Consider the following 9,433-nt stretch of genomic DNA (forward strand, 5'->3'; position numbering starts at 1 on the left):
GTCCTGACCTCTGCTGGAAGAGGTCAATTAATAATAGCTAGCATTTGTATAGTGCTCAAGGTTTGCAAAATGCTAAACAGATGGTGTTTCATTCAGTCCACACGAGAACCCTGTGAGGTAGGTGATATGATTATCCTCATTTTAGGAATGAGGAAACTGAGGCTGAGAGTGATCCTGTGACTTTCCAAGGGTCACACATTTAGCAAGTGTCTAAAGCAGGATTTTAATTCAAGTCTCCATGACTCCAAGTCTAACATTCTGTCTACCACAGTATTTACCAATAAAATGGGTTAATAATGTTACTTCTTCCAGGTAACATATTTCCCCTAAAAGCATTTTTCCTATTATACCTAAGATCCTTTGAATTAGAGCCATTCTTTTGGGGATTACCATTAGCTAGGAAAAAAGAATTCCCTGTTAAAATGGAAACAGTCCTCAAATCCCGCTGCAGAGATGAACACATAATATGCCTACACCTAGGGTCTCTCAGAGTAATTTCCATCTCCATCTGCTTGGTGATCTTAAATTCTGGACCTCCTACACTTGTCCTGACCTAATTCCTGCTTGCCTGAATCAATAAGACAGAGGAATAAGTTGAAGGTCAGTGTTGAAGGCCAGAGACGGGACTTGTTTAAAAGCCACTGCTCACCAAGGTAAATAGAAACTGACGTACCTGAGAGTACCATTTATTAAGAATTGCAGGCACTGTCCTTGGTGCTGGGGGTGCTACTGGGGAAGAAATGGAACAAGTTATGAACATATAAACGTAGAAAATACATAAAAAGTCATTTTGGTGGAGAAGAGGCCCAGGCAAGCCTGAATTTTAAAGGGAAACAGAGCTTTCAAGATATAGAAGTGAGGAAAGAAAGCAAATTTCAGGCATGAGAAACAGTCTGGACAAAGGTATGGAGGTAGGAGATAGGAGATAGAAAGTATTGCATAAGAAACAAGACACAGACCAGTTTGATTGGAACTTGGAGTGCAAGAAGAGAAATAACAGAAAATCATTCTGAAAGAAGAGGTTATAGCCAGATTGCAAAAGAGCTTTAAACGTCAGAAGAGTTTACTTTGACTTTATGGCCATTGAAGTTTGAAGATCCCTTCCAAGTCTTGGATTCTGATTAGATCAATCATCAATGAACAGTTCTCAAGTTCTTACCATATGCCAGGCACTATGTTAAGCTCTAGGGATACAAAAAGAGGCTAAAGACAGTCTCTGCCCTAACAGAGCTTACAGTCTAATGGATTAGATGAGTCCATGTGACCATTGAATATAATTTTAGATTCAGAAGGGATTTCAAAGGCCATTAAGCCCAACCCCCTCATTTTACAGACGATGAAACTGAGGTTCAGAGTGGTTAAGAACTGAAGTTATGAAGCAGGTGTCTGAGGCAGGATTTGAACTCAGGTTTTCCTGACTCAGAGTTCAGCACCCTATTTTCTACCTCTTCAGGAAACCCTTCTATTTCTCAAAGCCTGTAAGTGATTTCCTGCAGGTTGCTCTCTGGGAAGTCTCTGCTTGCCAGGATATTTACCATGTGAGTTCCATGTGCTGGGCCATGCAGATGCACTTCAAAGACCCTCACCTGCCAAGCTGTTGACTGAACTTAACCTCTCTCCCTTCCCCAGTTCCCCCCTCACATATATATATACCATAAGATATACTCCAGTAGGACAACTCACTGCTTCTCAAGAAAACTAGTCACAAAGAGCAGCACCAATGACTTTTAAAAGACTGATGAATCTGTTTGGAGAAGAAAGCACCATCTTTCTCAATCGTATCTTATGTGTTGCCTAATGGTTGCAACAGGAGCCCAGGAGTCAGTGTGTCTGCCAGAAGTCCAGGCTGGAAAATCAGCATAATCCTATTCTTCAGAGCAAATGAAAGAAGCTTTGTATACATTCAAGGCATAATAACTATTATGGATAGGCTGAAAGAACTGGGGGTGGGTAGCCTGGAGGACAGAAGACTTATGAGGGACTTCAGTCTTCAAGTGTAGGAGAATCTGTCACAGAGAAGAGGGATTGGACTTGTCCCATTTGGCTCCAGGGGAGGACTAATGGAGAAATGGAGAGAAGTTGCTGAGAGAGACAAGATTTCAGCTCAGTGCAAGACTGAAAAAGAAAAGAAAAGGAAAAAAAAACCCCTAAGGACTAGAGAGCTTTATTCATTTTTGCTTTTGTTACTTTATTTAATTCAACGTTAGGAAAAAGAATAATAGAACTAACTAATAGAACTACCACAGAGTGACAGAGAGTATGAGGTTAAGTCCTATCTCATATTGTGTGTGTGTGTGTGTGTGTGTGTGTGTGTGTGTGTGTAACCCTGAGGCACCGTCCCCAGCCTCCCAGTGTTCTATGTAGCTCTATAAGTGGCAGAGAAAATGCCAATCTGCAGGAGTAGAGAGAGTTTTCTCCTCTGGGAGGTCTCTATATCAGTGAAATCACCAGTTCAGACCTTCTTTCTACTAACAGCCAACATTCATATAAGGCAAGGGCTCTTTGGTGAAGCTTGTGGATTGCTTTTCAGAATTATGTTTTTAAATGCATAAAATAAGAAATAGTAAAATAAGAAACAATAATAAAATGATAAATAATAAAAATGCATAGAATCACAAAGGAAATCAACTATATTGAAGATGATTTTTTTTCCCATTCAAGTTCATAGTCTCCTTGAAATTTATCCATAGACCTCACGTTAAGAACCCCTGGACTGGCATATCTCTAAAGTGACTTCTAACCCTAGAGCTATGTTCCTAAATTGAGCTCCTCTTCCAGGTGAACAGGGAGAGAAACTAAGGCTCAGGTATGGAAAATGATTTGCCCATTCATACCTACACCCTTGGATTCCAAATGCTCCCCAACACTCCACATGGCACCTCACCAAGTCTATGTGTTTTTGAGAGAGTGTCCATCTGAATTGATGGAGGAAATTCCTTCCTCCAGAAGAATGCTATATCATCAACATTAGGCAAGTAACAGGTTATTTTACAGACACTTGCTACTGACTTTGGTTCAACACATCTGGCTATGGAAATTCCTTCCCTTTCTGGTCTCCATTCAAATTGTCTTCCCCTATTTTGGGGTCACAGGCCAAAACACATGCTCAGATTTTGTGCTGGTGTACAACGTCAAACAGTAGTCCCCAGTCTCTAATTTCTCTGGGTAGCCCAGAAAATCTGGGCTCCTAAAGTCATCCCTAGACATCAAAAGAAAGACCCAATTCCACACCATCGAATGAAAGTGAGTCTAGTGATCCATCGAGCAGGGCCTATGAATCTTCAGTGGTTTTAGGTCATTGTTCTAGAGCAAGCCCTGTTAAGACATTTTATTTTATTTATCTTTAAAAACCTCACTTTACAGGGGAGATAAATCAGCAGTTTAAAAAAAAACATTTTGAAGACCAACTTGGCAAGTTAGTCTCAGAAAGAAGCTCAAGTTGCTTTATTTTCCATTCTCTCACCGTAAAACAAATAGGTTTATCCTTTTAGGATATTCTTTTAAGGTCAACAAGCTCTCTAGGATTTAAACCATGGCGCTCAGCCCATATAAGTTCAGAGCATGATCTAATGATGTTTGGTATTTTAAAAGAGCAAAAGGGGGGTGAGAGTGGGGAGAGAAAAAATTGGCCTAGATAGGACGTTTTCAAAGTTGACCTCAATGCAAGGATGTTTTCCAAAAGTTTCTTTGGAGGCTCAGAAGATATCCAACATCGTTCAAAGTTTCCTTTGTGTTGATGATAATGGGTGGGACAGGTCTGGTTAGACCAGAGACTCTTCTTCTTTTCATCATTTTCCCAAAGATCAAATGAGATAATATTTGTAAAACACTTGACTCAGTGCCTGGCACATAATGCTTAATAAATGGTTGTTCCTTCTTTCCAGAGACCATCACCCACCTTCTCACTACTTGAAGGTTAGGCTTTTCTCTGTTTCTCTGCACAAATGCCCTCAAAGGATTGCTGTAAATCAGTGAGACAGTGAACAAGCATTTATTAAGCACTTAGTAGATGCCAGGCATTGTGCTTAGCTATGCAGATATAATATGTAGAACAGTGTGCATACTAGATATATATGGTGTAAATGGAAGGTGCGTCTCAGAGTGAAGTCTGTGAAGGGGAAGAGAAAGACAAGAAAGGACTCAGGAAAGTAATTGGTAGTTGTTGTCGTTATTCAGTAATATAATTTTTCAGGATATTTTCGGCAAGGCAATTAGAGTTAAGCAACTTGTCCAGGGTCACACAGCTAAAAAATGTCAAGTATCTGGTCTGAGACCAAATTTGAACTCAGGTCCTCTTGACTCCAGGGCCGGTGCTCTATCCACTGAACCACCTAGCTGCCCCTATGTTTTCCTCTTTTTAGAAAAAGTAGGCATGCAACTTACTGAAGGAAGAGATAGTTGGGAGGATAAACCTTTCTCCCATGTTGTGCTTAATTAACACCAGGGTTAAATTGCAGAAAAAGGAGAAGAGCTTGGAAGATATAATCTTATAGTCCTCTGAAGGTGGTGATCTATGTGGGGCTGACCACTTTGTCTGAAGAGATTCCCAGGGGTGATTGGGAATGTTGCCCTTTGGCCCCACCAGAGTTCAAGGGAAGGATATCCTGACTCTCTCTCTCTCTCTCTTCTCTCTCTCTCTCTCTCTCTCTCTCTTCTCTCTCTCTCTCTCTCTCTCTTTCTCCCCCCCCCATAGTTCTTTGTCAAGGAAAATCCTCCACCAGAGTGCCTCATTATGGCATAGATATCATCCTCGTTTCCTAAGTCATTTCCAGCAAATCACAAATTTCAGTGGGTCTTGCCAACATAGGAAGATTTAAGTGTATGCTCATTGATTGCCTGTGTGATCATTGTCCAAGGACCAGCCTATTCAAGATTGGAGAGGGTCATCACTAGGTAGGCTCTGGGGTGATGAATATTTCAGACATGGTAATTCTTGAGAGTTAGAGGCAGCAAGATGGCTCAGCAGAGGGAATGATTAGCCTGGGCTCAGGAAAACCTGAATTAAAATCTGGCCTCAGACACTTACTAGCTGTGTGACCCTGGGCAAGTCACTTCACCTCTGTTTGCCTAATCCATTGGAAAAGGAAGTGGTAAACCACTCCAGTATCTTTGCCAAGAAAATCCCATACAGGGTCACAAAGGGTCAGAACACAACTGAACAACAACAACAATTCTTGAAGCCCTTCTACCAAGGTACAGAGGGGTTGTTATCTGCATCTGTGTAGGAAGTACCCCCCCCTACACTGACCCTTGATAAATCATGGAAGTATGCTATTAAGAGGGGGCAATGGAGGTCAATGCCATAATGAAAATCACATGTCAATTGAGAATAATTATGGGGCAATGGGGGAGGCTGTAATATTGCACCTAAGAGCTGGAAGGGCTGCTTTGGAATCCTAAATCTGGTAACTCTTGGAAAGCCAAAGATCCTCTTTGAGCCTCAGTTTCCTTGTTTGTAGCATGAGAGGGTTGGTCTGATGATGATTCCTGGGCATCTTCCCTACCCCTCTGTGAACACATTGCACCTACTCTCTATATATTTGTATTACCTGCTTACTTACATTTGTCTCCCCATTAGATTGTAAGCTCCTTGAGGGCAGAAACTGGTTTTGCTTTTCTTTGTATCCTCAGCACTTAGGACTGTGCCTGACATGAAGGAAACATTGATTAAACGTGTATTGATGGACAGATTCAGATCCATGCCTTCATGCATCTAGAGCTGGAAGGTTCCTCGGAAGCCATCTGGTCCAACCTTTATATTTTACAAATGAAGAAACTGAGGCCCAGGAAGTTAAATGATTTACCAAGATTCTGTGATTCCTTAGCTAAGATTCTAACCTAGAAAAATTGAAATCAGAGTCTAGTTTTCCAGTAGACAGAAGCTGACAAAGAGGGATGATTTAAGAAACTTCTCAAGCATGCTTCCCTACCCCAAAACCTCTTCATTCCTGACTGAAGGATTTTTGAAATCCTACCATTTGAGATTCATTCCTTTGAGTCCTGAAGGCTTTTAAGTCTTCCAGAATCCTTGAAACAGAAGTGGGCATGGAGTAGGGGGAGGGGAGTAAGTGGCAACTAAGCCCTCCCGAGGAGAAGCATTGGGTTTGGTTAGAAACTAGCTCAAAGGAAAATAGGTTCCTGGGAGACAGAAAAAGAGACACTCAGAATGTAGAAGAAGGATGTCAAAAGTGAAAAGGATCTTTGTCGTATTCTTACCTCCTCTAGTTTTTCAGTTTTTGTTTTTGTTTTTGTGGGTTGAGCATTTAGAGAACAAGATGGTAGGACCATCATTGCCCCTTCCAGGAATAACAATGCAAACAGTGGAGACAGAGAGAATACAGAAGAGTCATAGGATCTAGCAGCCACTTAACCTAGAGGGTCTTAACCTGGGAGCCATGTGTTTTTTTTTTAATTTTAATATTTTGATAATAGTTTCACAATAGTTGGTTCCCTCTGTAATCCAATGTGGGTTTTTGGTTTTTGGTTTTTAATTTTGTGCAGCTAGGTAGTAAAATGGTTAGAGTTCTAGACCTGGAGTTAGGAAAACCTGAATTAAAATCCAGCCACAGACATGAGTTGTGTGACCTTGAATAAGTCACTTAACCACTGTCTGCCTCAGTTTCCTCATCTGCACTATTGGAATAATAATAGCACCCAAAGATAAATAGAGCTGGACTCAACTCGTGAAATTCTGAGCTCTTACCCTACCTTGGTAATACATCCAATTATACTACAATAATTCTACAATTAGACTATAATAATTCTACAGTTACACTACAGTGATTCTACAATTATACTACAATAACTCACCCTGCTTCTATCTCTTGTGCACTATGCTTAAAATAGGTTAGAAGACCAAAACATCACGGAGTCAAGCTGGAAATATCTCAGAGACCATCCAGTCGAACGTCTCCATTTTATAGATTAAGAAAGGAAGGCCCACAGAAATTCAATGACTTGTTCGAGGCACTAAATGTAAGAAGCTGGATTTGACCCAGCCCTGCTAACTCTGAAGTTATCATACTGAACCTCACTGCCTCCTACCTGGATTCTAATCCTGACTCATACACTTCTTTGGTACATGACACACTGCAAGTCAATTAACCTTTATGAAGCCTCGGCTTCCTTTTCTGTCAAATAAAGATAATACTACTTGCTCTGTTTACCTGCCATTGTTGTGAGAAGAGTTCCATGTAATATGAGTTACTCTGATTTAGTATAAATTAGTCTCATTAGTTCTTACTGAAACTATCCACACAGGAAAACTAAAAGTATGCTCATTGTCCAGACTGATCTACAATTGGTTAGTTAATTCATAGAGCTGGTCCAACAGCATGTGTATGCATATGCATCTATATCTATCTATCTATCTGTCTATCTATCTATCTATCTATCTATCTATCTATCTATCTATCATCCATCCATCCATCCATCTATCTAACTATCTATCTATCTATCTATCTATCTATCTATCTATCTATCTATCTATCCATCCATCCATCTATCTAACTATCTATCTATCTATCTATCTATCTATCTATCTATCTATCTATCTATCTATCTATCTTATCTATCTATCCATATACACACATATACACACACGTGTGTATATATGCATGTATATGCACATATATACACAAATATGTATCTACACACATATACACACATACACACATACAAATGCATACATACATGTGCACGTATGCATACATCTGCACATTCATGTACACATACGTACATAGATGACAGGTGAATTAAATGAATTGTGGACTAGATTCAGACTTGGACAGGAGGATAACCTTTGGAAAATGATGCAGTGCTTTTAATGACCTCAAGTCTCTCACTTAAATGAAGGTTCGTCATTTTTTTCCAAACATTAATATCATTCTGTTGATGCTGTATGAAAGTGAGACATGTACTAGTACCGTCTCAAAGAATAAAAGTTGAGAAAGACCCTATAAGGGATGGAAGAGGAGCATGGTGGGGGGAGTAGGCTGCTGGATAGGACCAATAAAGAATTGCAGAAGGGACATAACTAATAGCTGAGAGATGTAGGGCCAGAGAAAAAGAGGGGTTGGTTAAGTCAAGTCAACAAGCATTTATTGAGTGCTTACTCTATGCCTAGCACTGTGATGGAAATACAAATACAAGCAGAAAGAAAGCTAGTTCCTGCCCTCAAGGAGCTTCCATTCTAGACAAACATCATCATAATATGAGCGGCTATGGACGGATCACTACTGAGGTTGCTACTGGAGGAAGTAGCCCCAACAGAGGGATCACAGAGCTAGGGAAGCACCAATGCAACGAAATGAATTTTTGAGTTTTATTTTTCTGCTGAGAGATTAGAGACAGGGACCCAAGAACCCTGGGAGGAAAGCGATCGGGAGGGCAAGCGGAGGAAAAGAAAGGGCAGCAGGGAAGACAAACTGTTTCAATTTCCCAATTTTTCCCCAGGCTGGCCTTTCCCCTAAATGCAACCAATGCTGATTTCTGCCAACTGCAGTAGCGCATTTGCACCAGACACCCAGACGTCATATGGATAATGATGATGATAACGATAATTATGAGAAAACTTTTCTGAAAACATTTTCTTTAACAAATGCTTTCTATCCTGTCAAGAAGCAAGAATTTCCATTGACTTGCTACAGAAATTTGTCCTATCGGTCTGTATGTAACTTGCCTTTCCCCAAGATTTTTCCTACAGGGAAAAGGGATAGAGTCTTAAGCTGTGATTTCGCTGATAGAGGGAACTCCCTGGTGAGGCAATTCCTCCCACCAATATAGATTGGCCACTGCTCTTCAATTTGGAGTCTCAGAGAGTTTGGCCAGGCTAATACATTCTGTGAGGGTCAGAAGTGGGACTTCAACCCATGTCTTCTTTCTTCAAAGGCTGCCTCTCTGTCCATATTGTCATGATGTGTCTCTCTCGTTTCCCATTGGATAGAGAATTTCAGGGTTTTATGCTAGGAAGCCTAGCATCACAGATCTGGAGCTACAGTGGCTCTTGGGGGCCATCTAGTCCAGCCCCACCATCTTCCCTATGAGTAACTGAGTCTGAGAGAAGTAAGGTAACTTACCTGAGATCATAGAGGTAATGACTTGCAGAGCTGGGATTATCAAGTGTTCCTATTCTCAATATTCTGGGTATGATGCTGCCTTTCATCCTTTGCCATGGACAGAGCTGCTTGGTGATCTTCCCAGTCCAAGCCAGAAAGAAGGCTAGATTTGGAGACCCAAGGCTCAGCTTAGAATCCCAGCTCTGCCTCTTACTCTCTGTCTGACCTCAGGAAAATCGTGCCATCTCTCTGTGCCTCTGCTTCCCCATCCAAAATGCAAGGGAATCATAGATGGGAGGGCCTTTGGAGGTTGTCTAGTTCAATGCCCTCATCTTATAGACGAGCAAATGGAAGCCCTATGATATTGGGAAACCCAA

Source organism: Phascolarctos cinereus, unplaced genomic scaffold, assembly GCF_003287225.1.
Source record: "Phascolarctos cinereus isolate Bilbo 61053 unplaced genomic scaffold, phaCin_HiC Scaffold_9;HRSCAF=440, whole genome shotgun sequence".
NCBI lineage: Eukaryota > Metazoa > Chordata > Mammalia > Diprotodontia > Phascolarctidae > Phascolarctos > Phascolarctos cinereus.